This window comes from Phoca vitulina, unplaced genomic scaffold (genome assembly GCF_004348235.1).
Source record: "Phoca vitulina isolate PV1807 unplaced genomic scaffold, GSC_HSeal_1.0 scaffold9, whole genome shotgun sequence".
Lineage (NCBI taxonomy): Eukaryota > Metazoa > Chordata > Mammalia > Carnivora > Phocidae > Phoca > Phoca vitulina.
The window spans coordinates 21540124-21564976 of NW_022589712.1; the positions used below are offsets into that span (position 1 = coordinate 21540124).

Here is a 24853-nt window from a genome sequence, read left to right on the forward strand (position 1 = left end):
AACGGTCAGAATCTCTGCTGGTATAATCCCATTTCTGTTCCTAGCTTCTGCTGATTTGGCTGAATAGTAACTCCAGGGGTAATCTCCTCATGGAGTCATTGTCCAGCCACACCCTTGGTAAACCCAGGACATGCTCTCTCATTTTTTGCAATATGGATAGACTGAGAATTTTTCCAAATCTTCAAGTTCTCTCTCTCTTTTTTTTCTTAATGATTCAATTTATCTCTCTCTCCTTGCATTCTATTCAAGCGAGAAGGAGAAGGTCTTATAAGGAGAAGCCAGGCTACACCCTCAACACTTTGATTAGAAATCTCTTCACCTAAACATCCACTTGCAAGCTTAACATTTCATCATTTGCAAGCTCTTCCACTAAACACTACAATACAATTCAGCCAAATTCTTTGCCACTTTATAAGAAGGATCATCTTTCCTCTATTTCCAAGAGCATGTTCTTTATTTACATCTGAGTTCTCACCACAATCCCCTTTAACGTTGTATTTCTTCAAGGCTGTCTTGGTTTTTTCTAGAATGCACCTCAAAACCCTTCCAGTTTCTACTCTGTTCCAAAGCCACTTCCACATTGTTACTCAGCATTCCAATTCACAGTACCAAATCTGTATTATTCTGTCTAGACTGCCATAACAGAATTACCACGGCTTGGGTAGCTTAAACAACAGAAATTTATTTTCTCACAATTCTGAGAACTAGAAGTCCAAGTCCAAGTGCCAGCAAATTCAGTTTCTGAGGAGGCCTCTCTTCCTGGCTTGCAGATGGCTGCCTTCTTGCTGTGTCCTCACATGGCTTTCCGTCTGTACATGTGTGTGTGCACACACCTCACTTATATATACCTAACATATAATGATAAAACAAGGCAGTTAAATGTAGTAAAACTATCCCTTCCAGAAAAGGGGAACATAGGAGACACACTGGAGTCACTGGTCCATAGCAGTTCTGAAATCCTTCACGACAGATATTGGGACACCTTGGGGGATCAAAATGTTTTTTGATTGGGGCTTGATTCTACCTTCTTGTTTATTGTTTTCAGAGGCTCTGGTTCTTCCCTCTGAGGAGTTCTTCCTTTTATTTTCCTTAGTTCCTTATGAAATGGAGAGTAGAAAATTTGCTCCACTTGGAACTGAGCAGCCCTTTCTTCCCACTGCTTCCATATAGGAGGAGCCAAAGGGTCATTTTTAGACTTAAGCTGATAGACTGGTTTTCTTTGGCAGTGCAATTCCTCCAAAATCTAGAAGATTTAATTTTTTTTTTTTTTTTTTAAGATTTTATTTGACAGAGACAGTGAGAGAGGGAACACAAGCACAGGGAGAGGGAGAGGGAGAAGCAGGCTTCCCGCTGAGCAAGGAGCCCGATGTGGGGCTCGATCCCAGGACCCTGGGACCATGACCCGAGCCAAAGGCAGATGCTTAATGATTGAGCCACCCAGGCACCCTTGGAAGATTTAATTTCTGTTTGTTTCTGATTAATTCTCTGTGCTGGTGAGCACATTTTTCTTTTTTTTTTTTTTTCCCCTTTGTTTTGAGACTTGGTTCTCAGGTCTGCTGCATTGATTTGCTTTCTTACCTGTATAGTTCTTTCTAGACCAAAAGAAAGTTATTTGGGGACAGACTGGCTTCTATTGGGAAACTGTACCCTTAATCTGATCTTTTAACTCATCTTATCCAAAAAAAATGATTTAATAGTTATGTTATCTATCCTTGCCCTGAAGCAATTTAATTTTTTTAAAAAAGGGTTTTCCTGGGTCTATGACCCTCATTTAATGTCTCTATTAGTATGGGAGTTGAGAAGTTTAGTTCAGGTAACATTGCAAATCAGAAATGTCTGGAATCTCTGTGTTCCTCTTCACTTCTTATTGAAAACTGGATAGTTCCTCGCTCATCCCTTTCTTGAATACCTTCTCAAATGCAGCCAAAAATAACCAATGCACACTTCAAATGTTTTGTTTTCTTACCTCTTCTAGAGCTGCAATTTTATTAGGTAGGTAATCTGCCTTCTAAGGTACCAGAAACAAATGATTTATCAAATTTTTTGTCACAGTATAAAATACCTATCATCCTAGCCCTTAAGATCTGTTTCTTCACTGCTTCCTGACCACTAAATATATTTTTAGTTTTTGCTAGAGAAGCATCCTACTTCTGGTACCAATTTCTGTGTAGTCAGGATGGGCTAAAGTTATGCTGTGCTGACAAGCCATCCCCAAACCCCAGTGGCTTTAGTGAAAGAACAGTTTATTTTTTCTCACACTAAACATCCATTGTGGATTTCTGGGAAACTGCCCCACACACTCAGTCTCAGGCCTATGGATGCACTCCATCTTGAATACTTTCTGTTATACTTGACCTTGATTGCCATGGAAGGGAAAGAGAATGTTAAATGGTCTTGTACCAGTAATTATTTATTAGCAGCCTAGAACTAGTCTAGTTAGTCACATGGCTGTGCCTAGCTGTAAGAAGTTAAAGCAGAAATATGAACAGAAGGAATTGTATCATATATCTGATTAGCTAAAAGTTATAAGTTAAGCTAATAGAGTATATATTTTACAGTTAATTTATCATTCTTGGGCAAATTTATCTTATATGACCTGGAAAACTATGTTTGTGGAATTTTTGGAGTCTTGAGGTTTCTGCATCTCTAGAATATGGCAATGTAGGAAGGCTGGCCCATCTTCCCTTCTCTTCATGTTCCAGGCCCAGTTCTGCACCACAGAGGGCACACATTTAAGTTGTGTCCACCCCTTGCAAATAGCCACCCTTGGCTACCTCTTGGACCTAGAGCTGCAGATACAGTGGCAAATCTGTCTTCATAAACCTAGGTCTGGGAAAGAGGGCTACACAGTCCCTACTAGCAGGCTTGAAGTTCTTTAGACAAGGAACCCTATGGTTCCAGGAATCTGCAGCATGGTCTAGGAGGGGAGTCTGGGCATGGGTGGGTAGTCCCCTTAGACCCTTGACCTTTTTACTCTAGAGGGAAGGATTTGCTATGAACCCCTCCTATCCAGGTTTAAGAGCAATACTGAGCAAGTATAATGTCTGTGTGCTTAAAAAAAGAATATGATATGGGTGAGCACACAAATCTGTATCATCCCTCATGCTTACTAATTTAGCTTCCTAGATAGAGCTGGGGAGGGAAAATGCTCTAGTCACCAAAGTTGAGTGTCCTGTCTTGACAACTATAATTATCATTACAAAGTCCCATTATGATATATAAATTAGTTTCTTATGTTTGCTTATAGCAAATTTGTATCAACTCTACATATTCTGATCTTATGGAAGTATTGGGATTGTGTTACACTTCTGAGTGATGTTCTTACCTTGTTACCATGTAAAAGGAACAACTGAGAAGCTGTGAGATCTAACCATCATGAAGGCAGGCAGCCTGGGTTGTAGAATCCAGGTGATAAGGTCAAATGCTGGCTCTGATACTTCAAATGTCTGACATTGGGAAAGTTTTCTGTTTCAAAGTTTTCTTATTTGTACAAAGGGAATAAAACCATCTATATTGAATTAAATAAAATAATATACACTAAGTGGTCTACAGAAAATATCCATAGCTCAAGCAAAATTCTTTCTCAATGAAAAATGATGAAAAACAATGAGTTATTTTGGGGAGTAAGTCTGAGATTTAATGCAGGGAAGATGACCTAAGGGAAGAAAGAGGTGGGGTCCCTGGAAGATGAAGTTCTTAGTCTAATATCCTGAAAAGAAAGCTTTGGGGCAGCCCTGGGCTCTTGCTTATCTCTAAGGGAAGGTATGTCTTTACTATCTCAACCTAGTAATCTCTCTTGAGCTTCAGTGCCCTGATTTTTAAAATGAGGATAATAAGAATTGCTTTGATGACCTTGATAAGGATCTTTTGATAGAGTGGTGGAGATAAGAGCCAGGGGAATGGGTTGGAAAGTGAATAGGTGAGGAAATGGGGATTATCTACATTTTCAATCTTTTTCAGAAGTTTGAGAAAGGTAGTCTGGGAATATAGTGGGAGCTGGAGGGCATTTCAAGGTTAATGAAGGTTTTGTTTGTTAAAGATTGGGAAATAACAGATCGTGGTTGTATGTAGGGGAGAAGTATTTCTAGTAGAAAGGGAGAACATGATAATGTAGAGGAGACTTTGAATGGAGAGGTGGGGTTGGTTGGTGCTAGGAAAGGAATTTCGTAGGGTTAGCATTGAAGAGATGAAATGCTGTATCCAATAGCTTTTAAAATTTTTTTTTTCCCCTCAGTGGAGTATAATGTGGGGATGTTCACAGAGACATAGGTGTATGTACAAGTGTTGGGAGTGAGGACACCCAACTGGAAGATCGGGGAGAAAGCAGGAAATAACAGGAGTGGGGAAGTGTTCCAGAGTTGTGGGCAGGCTTTAGAATTCAACTGAGTTGGAGTTGATGGAGTTAAGAGTGAAGTCACTCTCCTTGGCTTTGAGACTCCCATCTCTGAACCCTCCATCTCCATTTCTACTGCAGTAGCTTTTCCACTCTGTTTTTGTGCATGGCTAATATCCCCGAGGCATTCTCCAGTCACACAGATGCCTGCCTGGGCTGTCCAAATTATCTGCAAGATACCATTTTTATTTGTCTAGCTCTCTGATTACAAAATTACATAGGGTTTTAGTAGTCTATCCCTATTTTTTCCCTTAGGTGTGAAATTTCGTAGAGAGAGAGGTTTTTCAGAGATGACTGTATTGTCTTCATCTCCATATAAGGTCGTTGCAATTGACTGAATATGTCCCCCTAAATACATATGTTGAAATCTTAACCCCCAATGTGATGATATTTGAAGGTAGGGCCTCTGGGAGGTAAGTAGATCATGAGGGTGGAGCCTTCATGAATGAAATCAGTGTCCGTGTGAAAAGAGTTAGCCAGCTCTTTTTCCACCATGCAAGAAGTTGGCAGTCTAAAACCCTGAGGAGAATTTTCCGCAGAACCCATCCATGCTGGCACCATGATCTTGGACTTCCAGCCTCCAGAACTGGGAGAAATAAATGTTTATCATTTAAGCCATCAAGTTTATGGTACTTTGTTACATGAACTAAGAATGGCATTGTTGGTTTTTTACATCCTAGAATTTTAAAAACTTTAATGTAGGTTAATAAGTTATATCATCTTCCTGGTAGGTAAACGAAGTTTAAAGGAAAGTGCTCATAATATTCTCTGATGATGGGTCCTACCTTCCAGTGAAGGTCTTCATTCCCTTCCCATGTCAGAGTCCAGGTTCCTGAAAACCACAAACTCTGGTGAAGTAGAGCCTACCTGCCATTGTCTTTGTGCTCATGATTATGATCATTAAAGGCATTTCTTGCATGTTCCTCTGTAGATATTTACAAACCTAGTTGTACAAATATAGTCTCTATTAAGAATTTAAAAATTAAGAAAACAGTGAACATGAACATAAATGTTATACCTGTGGTAACATGCAAAGAAACATGAAAAAAATTCAGTCAGTTTTGTGGAATGTTTTAGAATGAAGAACCACAGAATAACCATACAAGTATTGTGCTTATACTGTATCTGCCAAGGTTACTGTGTTTAGCAACCGTAAGTAAAAGGGACATTAGCACTTAGGAGTAATTACTATTACTTACCAAGACTTGGAAAATTTTCACTGTTTGTCATAGAAATTAATGGTAACACAAAATAACTTGATTTCATCATCCTAGGTTTCTTTGAGAGGTCATATAGCCTACATGTTAAAAGCCTGGACCCAGGTGTCAGGATCAGTCATTTGCTAATTGTGTGATCCTGGGCAACTTACTAAAATGTTTGGTGTCTGAGTTTCCTCATGGGCCAAAAAGGGATAATATGGTGCATCCCTTGTAGGGTTGTTATGAAGATTAAATGAGATAATATATATAAAATACCTAGATTATGCCATGGTAAGCTCTTAGAGCTTAGAGGTTTCTGGTTAGAAAGATATTATATACTCTATCAAAAATGGATAGACCCTGTAGGTAGAAAATCAATAAAGACATAGTTGAACATAATATCCCATCAGTCAACTAGATGCAATTGACATCTTCAGAAGATTACTTTATCCAACAACAATAGAATATATATTCTTCTCAAGCTCACATGGAACATTCACCAAGATAGATGACATTCTGGGCCTTAAAACACAAGTTTAAAAGAATAAAGATCATATGTTGTTTGCTCTCAGGCCACAGTAGAATTTAACTTGGAGATCAGTAATGTAAAGACAAGTAAGAAATTTCAAAATACAGAGGTTAAACAACACACTTTATAAAAGGTCAAAAAAGTGTATCAAGAGAAATTTTAAACTATTTTGAACAAAATGAAAACATGACTTATCAAAATGTCAGATGCAGAGAAAGTGATGCTTAGAGGAAAATGTAGAGCATTGAATGCAAATAGTAGAAAAGAAGAAAGCCCTGAAATCAGTAATCTAAATTTCTACCTTAGGAAACTAGAAAAAAAAAAAAACAACCCTAAATCTGAAAGTAAGCAGAAGAAAAGATGTAATAAGAATTAGAGCAGAAATCGGGGTACCTAGCTGGCTCAGTTGGCAGAGTGTGAGACTCTTGATCTCGGGATCATGGGTTCCAGCCCCATGTTTCGTGTAGAGATTACTTAAGAATAAAATCTTAAAAAAAAACAAAAAACAGAAATCAATGAAATTGAAAATAAGATATCCAAGAAAAGTAATGAAATCAAAAGCTGGTTCTTTGGAAAGATCAATAAAATTGATAAATCTCTAGGGAAGCTAAGAAGGATACAAATTATTAATATCACAAAAGAGATATCATTTCATGTCCTTTGGATGTTTAAATAATAATAGAATACTATGAATAATTCAATGCCCATGCCTATATATATTAAAGATGTCAAATAATTAATTGCCTTTCAAAACAGAAAGCACCATGCCCAGGTGGGTTTACTGGTGAATTCTGCCAAACATTTAAGGAAAAAATTATGCCAGTTCTTCATAATCACTTTCAGAGGATAGAAGCAGAGGGAATACTTCTTAACTTATTTGGTGAGGCCAGCATTACCCTAATATCAAAACCAGACCAGGACATTAAAAAAAACCCCTACAAATCAGTATCCCTCATGAGTATAGATTCAAAAATCCTCATGAAATATTAGCAAATCAAATCTAACAATCTATAGAAAGAATTCTACATGATGACCAAAAGGGGATTATCACAAACATGCAAAGTTGGTTCAACATTCAAAAGAAATCAGTGTAATCTATCACATCAACAGGCTAAAGATGAAAAATCAGTTGATTGTACCAATAGATGCAGAAAAAGTGTTCGATATGATCCAACACCCATTCATGATAAAAAAAAAAAAAAAATCTGTAAACTAGAAATAGAGGGGAAAAAAAAAAAAAAAAGAAATAGAGGGGAACTTCCTCAACTTGATAAAGAATATCTACAAAAGCCTACAGTTAACATCATACTTTATGGTGAGAAAGTAAAAGCTTTTCCATTACGATCAGAAATGAGGCAAGATGGTCTCTCATTGTTTCTTTTCAACAACGTCCTGGAATTCCTAGCTAATGCAATAAGACAAGGAAATAAAAGATATACAGATTGGGAAGGAAGAAATAAAACTATGTTTGTTCACATGATATGATTATTTGTGTAGAAAAACCAAAAGAATTGACAGACAAAAAACCTGGAACTAATAATTAATAGCGAGGTTGCAGGATATAAGGCTAATATACAACAGTCAGTTGCCTTCCTATATACCAGTTGTTGAACAAATGGAATTTGAAACTAAAAACATCTTCCCCTCAATTTTGCTATAAACCTAAAACTGCTCTAAAAGAATGAAGTCTTTTAAAATATATGTTTGAAAGTATGGTATCTGATTCAGGCAATACTGTTAGCTTACCTTTCACCTTTTGAGTTTTGAGGTGAATAGTTTGTTATGATAACAATGAGTAAAAAAAATTCTCTCCAGACTTTTTCCCTTTAATTAAAATGTATTTAATGCAGAAAAATGGAATTTTTTATTCATGATTTGACATATACTAGGTAGTAGTCTTTTATGCCCAGTGAGTAAAATACTTATCGCTCACAAATGGATGTTGCTGTTTTAATGTTAAAAATAGATATATAAGGGCGCCTGGGTGGCTCAGTCGTTAGGTGTCTGCCTTTGGCTCGGGTCGTGATCCCGGGGTCCTGGGATCGAGCCCTGCATCGGGCTCCCTGCTCGTCAGGAAGCCTGCTTCTCCCTCTCCCACTCCCCCTGCTTGTGTTCCCTCTCTCGCTGTGTCTCTCTCTGTTAAATAAATAAAATCTTTAAAAAAAAAAAAAAATAGATATATAAGAGGTTAGGGACAGAAGGGGGTTGTGGGGAGGGCAGTGGGTATGCTTATAAAAAGGCAACATTGAGGGATCCTTGTAGTGATGGAACTGTTTGGTATCTTGACTATGGTGGTAGATATGTGAACCTACAGGTAATAAAGTTCTGTAGAACTAAATGCATACACAAATAAGCATAATGAAACTGGGAAATCTGAAAAGACCAGTGGATTGTAGTAATATAAATATATTTATTGTGATATTCTACTTTAGTTTTGTGAAAAGTTATCATTGGGGGAAACTGAGCAAAGGGTACTCAAGATCTCTCTCAAAATCATGTATGAATCTACAGTTACTGCAGTAAAATTAAAAAATGCATGTGCAACTATTATATAAAACTATTAAATGATTTTTAGTATTTTTTTTGTTTTTGTTTTTTAGGTTTCTGCCTCGTTGATAAATCCTCATTGGTTTTGTAAGTTGACATTTTAATTTTTTTTATTCTCCACCCCCAACATTTTGTATTTTCTAATTACATAAGAGTGCTTTTCTAGAGCACCTGGAGCAAAAATCGGAGCAAAACTCTATTATTTGGTTCTTACATTATTTTAAGGTCTGTTTCACTTTTTCTGATACCATTAGGTGATAGTTACTTTGAGGAAGTTTGAATTACACATCTTAGGCTAGTGCCATCTGTTTCTGTGGAGTGACTTCCTACCAGGGTTATGATTAGCAGGAGTAAAGTGCCATCTGTGGAGCTGAGGTTGTATATACATCCATCCTGTTGGACATCACAGTCTTCACACAGAACATCTTGGTGGCTGATAAGAGGGACACAACACCCTGGGAGAAAGCCACTGGTGTAAGTGTTTTGACTAGTGAGATAAAATGAATTCTGCTTCATTTACATGTGAAAATCTGGCAATTAGATGAAATAAGGGCAGGATTCCAGGCTGGGAGAATTTAACTTTATTCCCATTTTATCATTTGAAGTAGCTATCTTGCTATTTTGTAACTTTTTCTTTGTTGTATATTGAAAAAAAATTAGAACTCCTGTTTTAATAATGGGTAGAGTTTTTTTTTTTTTAATTCCATGAAATGCAAACATTTGAAGTAGGAAAATTGGGACAAACATTTTTAACCTGAGAATATAAATTATTCTCTATATAACTGAAAACATATTACATTATTAAGTGGGTTTTACTCGGCCACTTTCTTAGAAAAGAGACTGTGTTGCCAGTATGGAAAAAATAAGGTTATGAACCATAATGTGCAGTCACTAGTTTTGATTTATCTATGTTGTCATTTTGATGAAGAACTGAAATATGCTAAACTAATTTTAAAGACATCTTTGAGAAATATTGTCTGAAGATGGCTTTGTTTTTCATCATGTTAGCAATGGAGGATAATATTGTTACAAAGTAGCATTTGGGGGATTTGCATTCTCTGACAGTGTCTAAATCGGTTTGAATCAAATCAGGTTTTGTTTCACCTATTTTGAGGCCACTAGGAAGACACCTCTAATACAGACTTCCCCAAAGTATATGCCTTAGAATACTCATTCCTTTGGATGTTAACTGATGTTATATGGGAAAGGGACCTATGGTCATGTAAATTTGGGGAAAAAAACTGAGTTAAAATTAGACTTATTTCCAACAACTGATTATCTAAGAGAGCCTATGGTCTATGGTGTTTCTCAAACATATTTCTCAGTATAACCCCAGTGTCAGCAAATATGCCATAAGACTCCATGGAAGTGCTCCATGAAACATTTTTGGGGAAATAGTGCTTTAAAATTTAGGAAATTGGTAAAAATGACAGGATCTCTTGTACATTTTTCACAATGATGGCAAAAGAAAATAGGACATTGGAGTTAGAATGGAAGAAATAGAACAAGACTGTGAAGTATCGTAAAACAGTTGACATGTAACTAAGCATTAATAATTATAGATAAAAAACAATTTTTTTAAATCTTGAAAGTAAAAATATTCTTCCTTGTTGTAGTCACTTACTAATTCCCACATCACTCTCATTTCTTGAAGATTTAGCTCCTGGCTCACTGTCCTCCTCTCCAAGACTAATGTGTCCTAATTCTTGGTGATATTATGGCCACCTTGGGGTCCTTCCAATACCCTGATTTCTCACTTCCTTAACTTCCTCTCATTCAGTGATCTTGTTTCCCAAACGACTTCAGCCATGTCCTCCCATGGTCATATTGTGGACTTAGTCATTAGCAATAACTGTTTCCCTCCATGATCTTGATTTTAAGCATCCCATTCTCCACCAGTCCCCACTCCCACCAACAAATTTTTAACTCCACCTGGACATTTCCTTACTCAATGTCAATAGCCTCTACGCTATCATTAAAATCACCCATTTATCCCCCTCTCTTATTCCTCCTTCTTGCTTTGCTGCCCTTAGCTATCTAAATCCCAAAGACGTAGTCTGTCTCTTCCATGCCTGTAGCTGCCCAGCTAAACACAGCTGGAGAAAAGTACCTAGCCATCCTCACTAGTCTTACTTTAACTATTTTGATTACTAATCTTACTTTAACTATTTTGGCTCTAATGTGTTCTGGCAATTTGGACAATTAATTCCTAGGATAATATTTAAAACCTGTTTCTCTCTAAACTTCCAGTTCCTCTTCTCCTATTCTCCTTCTCACCTGATGACCTTGTTTCCTTTTTCACTGATAAAAATACCCAAAAGAGAACTTCCACAAGCACCCATCATCACATCTACCCAACCACCTGCACCTGTACCTTACATCCTGCCTTCTCTTCTTCCTCCCTGGGTGAACTGCACAAATCTAATCTAAAGCTTACTCTTGTACTTATGTTCTTAGATTCTATTTCTTTTCCCCTACTCAAGGATATTGCTATAGCAGTTGTCCCTTTTCTCCCCTGCATTATGGATTTCCCCCTTCCTTTACTTAATTATTTAACTCCCATTCCCCCTAGTTACCAATCCATCTCATTTCCATTTCCTTTTACACAATTTTTTGGTCTTTCTGTTCAATCTATCTTGATCCCATTTCAGTCAGGCTTGATTCTCACCATTCTACCAAAACTGTCTTGAGCGTCACCAATGACCTCCATGTTGCAAATCTGACAGTTCTCAGTCCTCATCTTACCGGACCTATCAGTAGAATTGACCCAGTCAGTCACACTCCTCCCTAGTGTTATGAGTCTCCACACTTTCCCAGCTGCCTTCAGTTACCATGACCACTTATATCAGTCTTTCGTGCAAATATCTCTTCATTGCCCTGACTTCCAAACACTGGGTGACCCAGGGCAGTTCCTGCACTGTTTCTCTCTGCCTATATTCACTCCCTAGCTAAGCTGATTCAGTTTCATGGCTTTAACTACACACATATGCTGGTAACTACCAAATTTATATCTCCAGTATGAACCTCTCTCCTGAACTCCACATTTAAAGATCCAAATGCTGAATGTCTGATACACATATCAGACCTAACATGTCCACAATTAGGTTCCTCTCCACTCTCATCCAGACTTTCTTCTTCCTCACTCTTCCTAATCTCTGTAAATGGTAACTCTATTCCTCCATCTTCTTAAGCCATACTCTTTAGCACCATTATCATTTCTTCTTTTTCTCACCTTCTACATATCTAGCTGTCAGAAAATACTATCAGCTCTACCTTAGATATATCCAGAAGAGGACTGCTTCTCACTACCTCTTCCACTATCATACTGGTCCAAACCTTCATCATCTTTTTATTAAAATAGCCTTCTTACTGGTCTCCCTGCTTTTATACTTTCTCCCCTATAAACTGTTCTCCAAACAGCAGCCAGATAAATTATTTAAAACTCTCAACTCTGATCATGTTACTTTTCTGTTCTAATGACTCCAGCCAGTGCTTCTCTTTATAGAGGTTTATCAACTTAGTATGGGCCCCCATTACTTCTGACCTAACCTTTTACTGCTCCCCCTCACTCACTGCTTTAGCCATACCAATATTCTTGTTCCAAGTTGGGGTTTTTCAGTTATTGTTGCCACAAAAAGCCATAAGGCTTGCTTCTTACCTCCTTCAGATCTTTGCTAAATTGTCATCGCACCTAGGCCTTTCCTGACCAGCCTGTTTTGAATTGCCACTATTTCTCCTTGCCTTACCCTCTTAGTGCTCTTTATCTCTTCAGTACTTTAGTTTTAAATCACCATCTGATATATATTTTGTTTGTTTGTCTTACCTTCCTTTGACAGTGAACTCCACAAGGAAGGGAACTTTGTGTGTTCTGTTCAGAAAGAGGCAGGTGGAATAGGGGGAAGGACTGTGTAGCAGGTGCTGACTTTGCCTCACGTGCCTTTCTCTTGTTGCCTCCTGACCACACAGATGGGTACGTGACTCACACTGGGGCAGTCTTTGTATCTTGTCCTTCTGGTATTCTAGTCCTGGGATGGGCATGTGATCTAAGCCAGGCCAACTGGAGTTTTCCATGGGACTTCGATTTTTCTGACTGGAGGTGGCAATAAAGAAATAATTCCTATCTTGTTATGGGTCCTTTTAACTGTTAACAGACCATTAGACAAAAGAGAGATACAGCCGTACACTATAATGCCTTTGGAACACTTACAAAAATTGCCCATATACTAGGTGATCAAAAAAATACAAAAAGAATATTAGAGCAGATGCAGGGGAGAATAAGAAAGTTTTAAGTGAATACTATATAAAGTTCTATATAAATAAACTTTGAAACTTTCAGTGTGTAAGACACTAAAGGTTATTTTGACCTAGTTTGCCTGTCAGATTGGTAAATTCTTCCTAATGTTCATGTAATAGTTACTTATATGCTACATGACTTCCACAGCTCAGAAAGATAAAATAGATATATTCAAGAGACTTATGTAACCCTCATTAAAACGTAATGGCCAATGCAAAAATTTTAAAATATTGTCAGTTATGAGAATAAATGTAAAAATCTGCAAATAAGATTTTAAAAAGAACTATCTACTCTGACCAAATGGGACTTACCCTAAGAGTACAAAAATGCTTCAACATTTGGGAATCTTATGCATAAATACACTGTACAATAATTTTTTTAAAGTGTGAACTTAGGGGCGCCTGGGTGGCTCAGTCGTTAAGCGGCTGCCTTCGGCTCAGGTCATGATCCCAGGGTCCTGGGATCGAGCCCCGCATCGGGCTCCCTGCTCGGCGGGAAGCCTGCTTCTCCCTCTCCCACTCCCCCAGCTTGTGTTCCCTCTCTTGCTCTCTCTCTCTCTCTGTCAAATAAAATAAATTTTTAAAAAATTAAAAAAAAAAAAGTGTGAACTTAAAGTCCTATGGGACATTTAATAACATTTAACACCCATTTCTGGTCATCTTTTAGGGATAGTACTTATTATGGATGTAAAACATTTGTTTTGAACCATTAACACATTTATTAATAGTAAAGCTCACAAAAAATTTCCATCAAAATCAAGAGTAGTGACATGATGTCTGCTAACATGGTAGTATAAGTTCTAGCCAGGCAGTGAGACAGAAAAGTAACAGTAAAGTTATTAGAAGATGAGATAACACTAAAATCTTTTTTTTTTTTTTAAGATTTTATTTATTTATTTGAGAGAGCACGCACAAGGGAGCACGAGCAGGGGGAGAGGAAGAGAGAAAAGGAAAAGTAGACCCTTCGCTGAGCAGAGAATCTGACGTGGGGCTTGATCCGAGGACCCTGAGATCATGACCCAAGCCCAAGGCAGACACTTAACTGACTGAGCCACCAAGGCGCCCCACACTAAAATCTTATAGGCAATATGATGGATAGAGCTATACAGTTTTGAAAATCAATTATAAAACCCTTAGAATTAATGCAATTCCATAAGTAGTTAGAGAAATGATAAATATATGTTTAGTGGCAATAATTGGAGGTTTAAGATAATAGGTTCATTTCTTAGGGCTAGCGAGAAACTAACATACTAAGAATAACTCAAATAAGAAATGTGTATTTTCAGAATTTCCTACAGTAAGTATGTATAGCATTGTTATGAGAAAATAAATAATATCTTAAGAATATGTTTTCAGTACTTAGATGTAAGAAAATTCTAGTGCTAGAGCTCAAGCTCAGCTGAGTTTTGTCAATTGTAGGCTTTCCCAGATAATTCAATAAGGAAGTTTGAATGCTTGATTTTAGAACTTTTGTTAGATTAAACATGATTAAAAAGCAGCTAAAATCTCAATCATCTGTATATTTTGAAGTATTGCTCAGAGAAAAACTAGGTTTGAAATTTCTTCTAAGAATTTTCATTTTCTTTTTCTGTGCTTGTTTGATTAGAAGTTCTTTGGTAAAAAATGAATAGATCTTGGGATGTCTGGGTGGCTCAGTTGGTTGAGCATCTGCCTTTGGCTCAGGTCATGATCCCAGGGTCCTGGGATCGAGTCCCGCATCGGGCTCCTTGCTCAGCAGGGAGCCTACTTCTCCCTCTGCCTTCTCTGCCTGCTGTTCCCCCCTGCTTGTGCTCTCTCTCTGACAAATGAATAAATAAAATCTTTTAAAAAAAATGAAGAGATCTTGATACTTTTAGTAAATGGCTCCTAATGCCATTTTGTTACTGAGGACTTGGAGTGTTCTATCATAATTTAGTTCCAAAAATTCTTTTTAAGAGCTATAAATTAAGGAGCAGACAGCATGGTGGAGAGTACAAGTTTTAGAATTAGGGTAGCCTGGCTTGAATTCTAACTGTGATACCAATAAGTATGTGATTGTGAGCAAATTAATGAACCTTTCTTAGCCACAGTTTGTCTTTTATAAGACTGAAATAATAATAGCTCTGAGGATTATAAGGATTAATAGAGGTGATAGAGCTCGTCATTAGCAATATTCAGTAACAATCTAATTCTGTATTGCTTAGTATTATAATATGAGATACTAGTAATAAATTATTTTACAATGTACTTTATACAGAAGACCATCTCTTATTTGTTATATATCCCTAATTCTGAAAAACTATATATTTTTATGGACGAGAAAATGACTAAGAGACATGGGCTGCCCTGTAATGTGATCCCAAACAAGTCACTTTTTGCATTTTTTGAGCTTTCAGGTAATCTCTACATCTTAATGATGTAGAGAGGATGAAATGAGATAATGCAGACTTTTCAGTATTTACTTGTAAATATAAAGCACTAATGCAAATGTAAGGAGATCATACTGAGGGGACTTCCATGACTTCTAGCCATGGTGTAGTAACAGGAACTGGGTTCATTCTACTGCCTTAAACAACCAAAAAACAAAATAAAACCCCCAAAAGCCCATAAAATATTTAAAACAGGTTTTCATACATTAGGCAACCAGCGGCATAAGACTGAACCCTGAGAGAAGGGAAACAAATGATGTGCCCAAGGCCACAGTGTAAGAAGGGGAACCCAAACACAGCTCAATGGTCACCCTGAATTGAGGTGATAGAGTTGGGAATTCAAGGAGGCAGGTGCAGCTAGAATTTGTAGGACAGCATTCTAGAGAAGAGGGAGTTGCTCAAAGAGAACACTTTAGAGGTCATCAGAGCATTCCCCTGGAGTCTTCAGCTGAGTGCCAATTAGTGCACACATATAAGAGAACTACTCAAGGCTGGGAAAAGAACCACTGGGAAGGAAAATGTAGATCACAGGTCAGGGAAGAATGTGTCCCACCAGACTAGAAAAACATTTTAATATAAGTGGCATAAAATGGAGTACTTGGAAGAGTATTGCCTCAGTAGTGAGGGAAAATTAATCCTAGACTAAAGGTTGCTCTGATCCTTTCTAAAAAAAAAAAAAAAATCCTAAAAGTAAGCCATTAAAGAGTGATCATAAACTTTTTTGGTAAAGGGTAAGATAGGAAATATTTTAGGCTTTACAGGGCATATGATCTCTGTTGCAGCTACTAAGCTCTGCCACTATAATGATAAAGCAGCCATAGACAATATGTAAATGAATGAGGATGGCCAAATTCTAGTAAAACTTCATTTACAGAAATAGGCTGTGGGCCAGATTTGGCCTGTGGGCCACAAATTGCAGACTCTTGGTTTAAAGGTCAAATTGTTTCTAGTAGTTTAACTTCAGCCCAGAACAAAGCTCAAGGATATTTAAAGAACTGTAAAATATCCAACATGTAACAAGGTAAAGTATGCAATATCTAGCATTCAATCAAAATTTACCAGATCTCCCAAGAAACAGGAAAATTCAATGGTGAAGAGAAAAATCAATCAATACAAGTAGACTCAGAGATGATAGATTTAATAAAGATAAATTTAATAAACAGATTTTTAAATATTTAGTAAACATCTTTACTAAACAAAGATATTAAAACAGTTTTTTTATACATATGCTCAAGATTGTGCTCAAGAAACCAGTAAGTTTAAGGAGAGACATGAAAGCTATAAAAAAAAAAAAAATCCAAGTTGAACTTCTAGAGGCGACATAAACATCTGAAATGGAATATCCACTGGTTAGGATTAACAGCAGACTAGACATTGCAGAAAGACTTTGTGAGTTGGGAATATAGCAATAGGAATTATACAAAATAAGACATACACATACAGTGAAAAACCGAAACAGCTCATCAGTGAGCTATGGGGCAACTTCAAACAGCCAAATATATGTATAATTGGAGTCTCCAAAGGAGGAAGGTAACAGAATAAATATTTAAAGAAATAATGGCTGAAAGTTTGCTAAATTTGATGGAAACAGTAAGTTCACATATCTTAGAGGCTTAACGAATACCAGCAAGTACCAAAAAAATGAAGAACATTACACCAATGTATATCACAATCAAATAGTTTAAAACCAGTAATAAAGATTTTAAAGTGGAGAACAAGGACACTGTAAGTTTAGAGGAACAAAGAATAACAGTAGACTTTTCACCAAAAGCAATGCAATGCAGAAGACAGTGGAGCAACTTCTTTAAAATAAAGAAAAAAACAGTCAACCTAGAAATCTATAGCTAAAAAAATATCTTTCAAAAAAGGTAGTAAAATACTTTTTTAGACATACAAAAGCTGAAAGAATTCACCACTATTATACCCACACAATAAGAAATGTTAAAAGAAGCCATTAGGAAGAAGGATAATAATACTAGATCAAAATAAAGAACACCAGAAATAGTAACCTCCTGAGTAAATGTATAAGTTTGTTTTTATTTAAATCTTTTTTTAAAAAGGTGATTGTTTTAGTCAAATATAGCAACAATGTAGTTGGGGTTTATAACATGTAAAATATATGACAACAGTTGCACAAAGGTCAGGATGGGAAAATTTGAAATGTAGTATAGGTTTTTTTTTTTTAAGATTTTATTATTTAGAGAGAGAGAGCATGTGAGAGAGTACGAGTGTGGGCAGGGGCAGAGGGAGAGGGAGAAACAGACTCCCCACTGAGCAAGGAGCTTGATGTGGGGCTCAATCCCAGGACCCTGGGATTATGACCTGAGCCCAAGGCAGATGCTTAACTGACTGAGCCACCCAGGTGCCCTTAAGGTTTTTATACTATATGTGAAGAGGTGTAATATCCCTTGAAGGTACATTGTGTTAAGAATATAACGAAAAACCCTAAATCAACCACCAAGACCTCAAAGAGTTATAAGCCAAAGGAGATAAAATTAAATCAGAAAAAAATAGTCCAAAAGAAGGCAGGAAAAAAAAGGAAAAGGGAAATGAACAACAGATGGGTAGCAAGATATACATTTCAACCTAACGGTATCAATAATCATATTAAATATAAATGGTGTAAGCACTCTAGTTAAAAGGCAATGAAGGTCAGCTTAGATTTTTTTTTTTTTTAAAGAAGAAAATGAATTAACTATATGCTGCCTCCAAAAAATGGACCTCATCTATCTAAAGACAGATTATAGGGTAAGGGATGGAAAGCAGTATGTATTTAGTACTAATTTTTTTTTTAGCTTGGAGTGGCTAACTTCTAAGTAGAAATTAGAGCAAAAAATATTGCCAGGTATAAAGATGGTTCTTTCATAATGATAAAGTGGTAAACTCATCAAGGACCCATCATGGCCTGTTTAACCAAAGGAAAAAGAAGGCATAAATTAACAACATCAGGAATGAAAGAAGACTCATAACTATTGATCTCATGGATATTACAAGGCAAATAAGGGAATACTACAGTCAGTCTCTGCTCACAAATTTGATAACAGATAAAATGGAACAATGTCTAGAAAGATACATACAAACTACCAAAACTGTCTCAAGGAGAAATAGATTACACAAATTGCCCTATATCTATTAAATCAAGTTAATAGTAAAAACAAAAACAAACAACAACAACAACTTTCCAGAAAAGAAAAACCACCAGGCCCAAATGGTTGTGCTGGTGAATTTTACCAAATAATCCATTTGACAAAAAAAAAAAAAAATGAAAAGGGAAATTGGAAAGTATTGTCAACTGACTGAAAATAAAAACATATTTCCAAATAACTAGGATGCAACTATAGCAGGGCTTAGAGGGAAATTTATAGCACTATGTGCCTATACTGGAAAAGAGCAACAGTCTTAAAATAATGGCTCTAGGTAAGGGATTGTCAAAATCATCTTCAAATATCTGAGCGTCTTTTATTAAAAAACATGCTTATTTCATGTTGGAGAAGATAATACAGATGGTTATGAAAAGGCAACTCTTAGCCCTTCATAGGAAAGAAATACCATCAGACTTCCCCTGCCATGGGCTGAGTTTCTTTAGTGAGGCATGTTCCCTTAGATATTCTTTAGTTTTTTTTTTAAAAAGTAATCTCTATATCCAAGGTCAGGCTTCAATTCACGATCCTGAGATCAAGAGTCACATGCTCTACCAACCGGGCCAGCCACGCACTCCTCCCTTAGATATTCTTAAGGGTTTTTCCCAACTGTTAACTTCTGAGATAAACGGTAGTGAAGGAAAAAATATATACTTTTTTTAGCGTTAATAGGCTACAGATTAACATGCACTTTTAAACTGATGTATTATATAGTAAGTAATACAATGTAAGAATGAGCAGTAATTTAAAAAATCACAGAACTGTAGAATTAGAAGGATCTGTAAGTGGTGTTCAAACAACAGTGGCCTCAACTCTCTGCCTCTTTTAATATCAAAGCTTTGGGTAAAAATGTTTTTTTGTTTTTTTTTTTTTAGGGGACATCCATTTAAGTTTGCAAATAACAAAATAGTGCATGAGAAGTAAGCCACTGGAAGACCTATTCAGGGTTCAGAGAAAATTACATCAAGCTCAGGGACAGTCACTAACATTATAGATGTGATTTTGTACTAGGTAAAAGGTTGGGTGTATGTCACCTTCTCTCCAAAGCCTTTTCTGGCTTTCCCAGACTTAGTGGCCTCTGTGTTCCCACAGTCTTCTGTACACTGTGTACTGGAGCATCTACATACTACCGACTATTGATAGGGTGTCATGGAAAATGAGACCAGGAGAAAAGAAGTTTGCCATTTACCACTGGCCGTCTTTGTGCTAACAAGTTCATCTGTTTTCTTCTAGTGAGTAGCGTGAGGGTCAAATGAAATAACATACGTAGTCTTTGAAAACTTTAACGCACTAGCTCCATGCAACAAAATATTCCTGTTATATATTTTTCCTTTTCATGTGGCAACTGCGAATTTCTGCCTAGCAGACATACATTCCTGCTTCAGGTAGGTAATGGCAGGAAGCAAAGCTGATGGCACGGAAAACCCGCACTGCTGCTTTACAACAGCCAGGGAGGGCGCCTGGGCGGCTCAGTCGTTAAGCGACTGCCTTCGGCTCAGGTCATGATCTCAGGGTCCTGGGATCGAGCCCCATATGGGGCTCCCTGCTCGGCGGGAAGCCTGCTTCTCTCTTTCCCACTCCCCCTGCTTGTGTTCTCTCTCTCGCTGTCTCTGTCAAATAAATAAATAAAATCTTTAAAAAATATATATATATGTAACAACCAGGGATTTTCCCTCAGTCAGCTTTTTAAAAAAGACAATTCAATTAGTGTTTCTATTTTGTGTAGTAGCTTATCTTTTATGACAGTGATCTGGATTTATTAGTTGGCTACCTTAAAATATTAGACTCGAGTGGTAAATTTTTAGTGCTCAAGAGAACCATGTCATCCAGAGGCTGAAAGTTACATTTGATGTCTTTTTATTGAAAAGGAAACCTGTTTTTCCCTTTTAACAAGTTTTACATTGGTTTGATTTTCAATACCAATGATAATAGCTACCACAATTAAGCATTTATTATATGCTAACACTGCTTTAGGTGCTTTATGCAAGTTATCTAATTTGATCCTTCCCAAACCTTGCCAGAGAAGATACTATTCCTCCTTTACAGATGAGGAAACTGAGAGTCTGAAAATATTGTTAATAGCTTAATTTACAAAATTACTAAAAGATGACACCAAAATTTCAATATGGATCTGACACCAGACTCCATACTCAAGCACTGCGTCCTTGGATGAGAGGTATACTGCATTGGGCTTAGGAGTAGATTGATTGTTTAATAGAGTTAAGGTGAGGGACGTTCAGTGAATAATTATATGCACACATGGTAGTTAGGTACTGCATGGGATTGAAAAACAGAATACTAAAGTTGTGGCTCTGCTACTTACAAGTTCTGAGACTTTGGCAAATCAGTTTATTACCCTTCTTAAGCCTGTTTTCTTTCAAAAATAGAAACTAGTAAAACTACCTGTCCCAGGTGGTTGTGGTGAAGATCAAATTGAAGTTTCTAAGGGCCTTAAATCGTTCTGAAAGGGGCACCTGGGTGGCTCAGTTGGGTAAGCATCTGCCTTCGGCTCAGGTCATGATTTCAGAGTTGTGGGATCGAGCCCCACAGAGGGCTCCCTGCTCAGAGGGGAGCCTGCTTCTCCCTCTCCCTCTGCTCCTCCCCCTGCTTGTGTGCACTCTCTCTGACAAAATCTTTTTTTAAAAAACCCTCAAAAAATAAATGCTTTTGAGAGGGTATATAAATGAATTGATAAGTATATTTAGTCATTTGCCATAGCCTTTCCTTAAGTAGTAAATTTTCTGAGTGCTTTTAAAAAATGATTTGATTTATAGAAACTTCCTGAGTTTCCAGAGCCCCTCTATTGAATTAGAGTGATCTATCATGTAAGGAAGTTCTATTCCTAAGACTAGTGTTCTTCGATGAGATGCTTTGTTTTTGAGGAATGGTTATTTCACAATACCCTGTAAAGGAATTCTTGACAGATATTTCTGTCTCCATTTTGGAAGAGTAGAAAGACAGAGAGGCCCAAAGTGGATCGGTGCCAGAGTCAGCTTTGAGGTTCCTAATATAACTGTCACACTGCGTCTACTAGGAAGCTACCTTTCCCGTGCCGTGTAGACTTCTGTATTTTCTAAGCTCATTTCTGTCCCGACTTGAGAGTAAGTGCAAGTCTTCTTGAGGGCTGTTTGGTTCTGTGTACAAAATGACGTCTTTAGCAGTCGAATGAATAATCAGTGAATGGGTCCCCCAGGTTATACTGAAGCTCGTAAGATGGGCACGTGGGAAGGTTGTGTTCTGTGTCAAGGAATGAGTTCTCCGTGCCTCTCATTCCAATATTGTTTATTTTCTTTTTGGTTTAGGAATTTTCACATTTAACCCATCCACTCCCGTGTTTCCTCAGAATTAGTGACAGAAGTGGAATGGAGGACAATAAAATAAATGCATTTTGTTACAGGCTTTCTTGAAGGTTGCGTCAAAGCAGCAGCTCAGAACTTGGAGGAGCCTTGAGAAACCTTTTGGTCAAATCGGTTCAGTGTAGGTAACCATTCGGGAGAATCCATCTTCTTTCTTAGCCCCTCATGCTCCCCCTCCCCCTGGCTAACCCTCCTCACCCCACAAAGCTGCGCACGGCTCATTCACACACAGACTGTCATTTAGGGGTCTGGGTCGCCAGTGTGGGTGCTCACCTGGTTCACACCAAAAGCTAACCGTTCTATCTCCATTCACGTTTTTGTTCTGCAAACAGAATCTACGCAAACTGGCTCTCTTTCGGTTGTGTGGCCTTCCCTGGAAATCAGGCCTTGAAGGAAGCCCTAGTGATTACGGCCGTAAATTCATCCTCCGGTGGTAGTGTGCGGGGTGTGAACTGAGAAGGGCTGCCTGCATCGCCATGCTCCTATCAACATTAGAACGATTAGGTTGAGAATAAAGTGTCCCGAGCTTTTGGGTACGGTGACACTAAAGAAACTGCAGATTAAGTGAGACCATTGCTCGCGGGATTGCAGGACGGAACAAGAAAGGGAGAGTGAGCCGGCGAAGTTTATTTATGGAATGTCAGGGGGCCATGGAGGCCCAGCAGGCCCTAGAAGTGGAGGGCTTCCCTGGGTGCTTGTTTTCTCCCTCTGACCTTGGATGAACTAGCGAGCAGTATATTATGCCGGCCGATTGTGCTGGTTTGTCATGGTTAGCATTCTGGACTGTCCCTGGAATGTAGGAAACGGATGAATTTGAATTGAACCATGAGGTGGTCTGCCGGGCCCTCTCCTTGTCTCAAGGAAACCTGTCGCTGTTTGTCTGGGCCTGGCCTGATGGAAGCAGTGGAGGGAAAGAGAGGTGGGCCTTTGATCTCTTTGTTGCAGCTGCTCCCTGGGAACTCGCTGAAATCAATGCCCTGTTTTCCTGAAGGAATGAATGGCTCTGCCTAACTAGCTTTGTGAAGCTGTGGGGGAATTCGCTGCCTCTGTTTATTGACAGCTGAAAAGGAGCACATGGGGTGGAATGGACCTTCTTGTGAAAACCAGGCACAGGGAAAATTAGACCTCAATTTAACACAGAGGAATTTGGAAATTCACCCCAAAGGAGACGGTGGTTTCTCATGCTTACATTAGAATTACTCAAGTTTGGGGCTAGTGTGTAATGAACAATGGGGGTTCTGTCACAACTGTGTTATAAGTAGGAATATGGTATGCATAATAAATGATGCTAAGTAGAAGTTGATTCAACACCCTCCTTCTATTTTAAACACAAAAGGAGAGAAAGACAAATATTAACCATGATATAATCGAGTGATTCTTTTTATTTTTGCATTAAGAAGAAAAAGAAAAAAAAATTGATACTTAAAATGAGCATTATTAATGTACTATTACTAAATGTCAAGAATGTCATTCATTTATGTTTCAAAACATCTTTGAACTTTGTATCTAAATTTCACTCATGCGAACTATTCCTGCCATTCTGAATAGTGTGTGTTGTATGGGAATATTATAATACGGTTATTTTTAAAAACTTCTCTTCTTAGGACATTGTAACTGAAAGGCTATGCCAAGCATAAATGAAACTGGCTAATAGAACAGTATAGCCCTTGCCATTAACACAGTTCATAAATCCTAAAATTACTACCTTACTTTTGAGAACACGGTACAGAAAAAGTCTTGAGTTTATCACAAGGAAACATCACCATACCTTCTTTTACATCTCCCCTCACTTGCTTGATTTCCCAGGAAGAATTTATAGCTTCTTCCTTTGGCCCCAAGCCCTTTGTGCACACCTCTATTATAGCACTTAACACACTGCCCTGTAGCTCTTTGTTTAGGTGTATTCTTTTAGCTGGAAGTAAAGCAGCTGTGGCGGATTCATTTTTATATCTCCAAGCCCAGCAAAGCTCTTGGCTCAGTGAATGCGAGCTGCCTGAATGGGGATTGATAGCTCCCTGTACATTACTTTGAATGTAATTACTTATCCAGGCTTCAACTGCAAATACTACATTTTAGGAAAACCTGATTGATCTATTGTTACCTGACTGGTGCTATAGCTTTTAAAAATCTATTCTTTATGGAGAATCATTAAACAATTTTTTTGATTTGGCAAGTTTGTTGAGCAGTCCATCAGCCTCTGAACAGGAAGCATAAAAAAGTGGATGGCATTGTCCTTTTTAAATCTAAATTCTGTTCTCCAATATTCTTTCCTAAAATTAAATCTCAACAGTGTTTAGATATTTCCAGTTCGACGAAAAAGCTTTTAATTTAGAGTTTTGTAGACTTTCACTTGACCAGATTTACTGATTGAGATGGATAAAGCTTCCATTTTACATCATTTAATTCTAGGATGTAATGTTAAATAATGCAAAACAAAACACCCTTTGACAATTTCTTTAACCAGATTTACCACTACTGTATGTTATGAGCCCCTTATCAGAGGAAGTAAACACCTTCACTTGTCAGTGAAAAGTGTAAGGGAAATTTTTAGTCTCAAGGACTAACTACTGTGATTTCACAGGACCCTAGAACAAGCCCAATTCTGGGCTGTTCTCAAGTTAAAACCTATTTCTTTTTAAGCCACAGCTTTAAGTGGGAAATAGTTGTCAACATTCTTTGGGAAACAACATTTTAAAATCGTAATGGAAAATTTTAGTAAAGGGGGGGTAAGTAAGCACAGAAATACAGTAACTGGCTAATATTTTACTCTCCATGATATTTTTGTTTTTACCACCAAGATTATTTTTAAAGAAATCTATTTGGTCGCCTGTTTTTGATTAAAGGTAAGGGTGAAGTTTAAAATACAGGTTTGCAAATGTGTGAGTTTTGGTAGGACTCTTGTAGAGGAATGGGGTGTTTGTATGGGTCATACAAATGTAGTAGACTCAGCAGTTTGCAATTCTGCTGAGATTTCAGATTTCTTATGAA

The 24853-nt window shown here is 37.6% G+C and overlaps 1 protein-coding gene across 6 annotated transcripts in view; it reads left to right on the forward strand.

Moving 5' to 3' along the window:
* Positions 1–24853, forward strand: part of PLAGL1 (PLAG1 like zinc finger 1) — a 109551-nt gene that overhangs the window by 51963 nt on the left and 32735 nt on the right. For 4 of the 6 annotated variants that reach the window (XM_032407738.1, XM_032407744.1, XM_032407740.1 and 1 more), the window contains exon 2: positions 8722–8755. The exons of the other annotated variants lie outside the window; for them this stretch is intronic. The gene's annotated coding sequence lies outside the window, so the exon portion shown is untranslated. The remainder of the gene's footprint in view (positions 1–8721; positions 8756–24853) is intronic. 6 annotated transcript variants of the gene reach the window in all.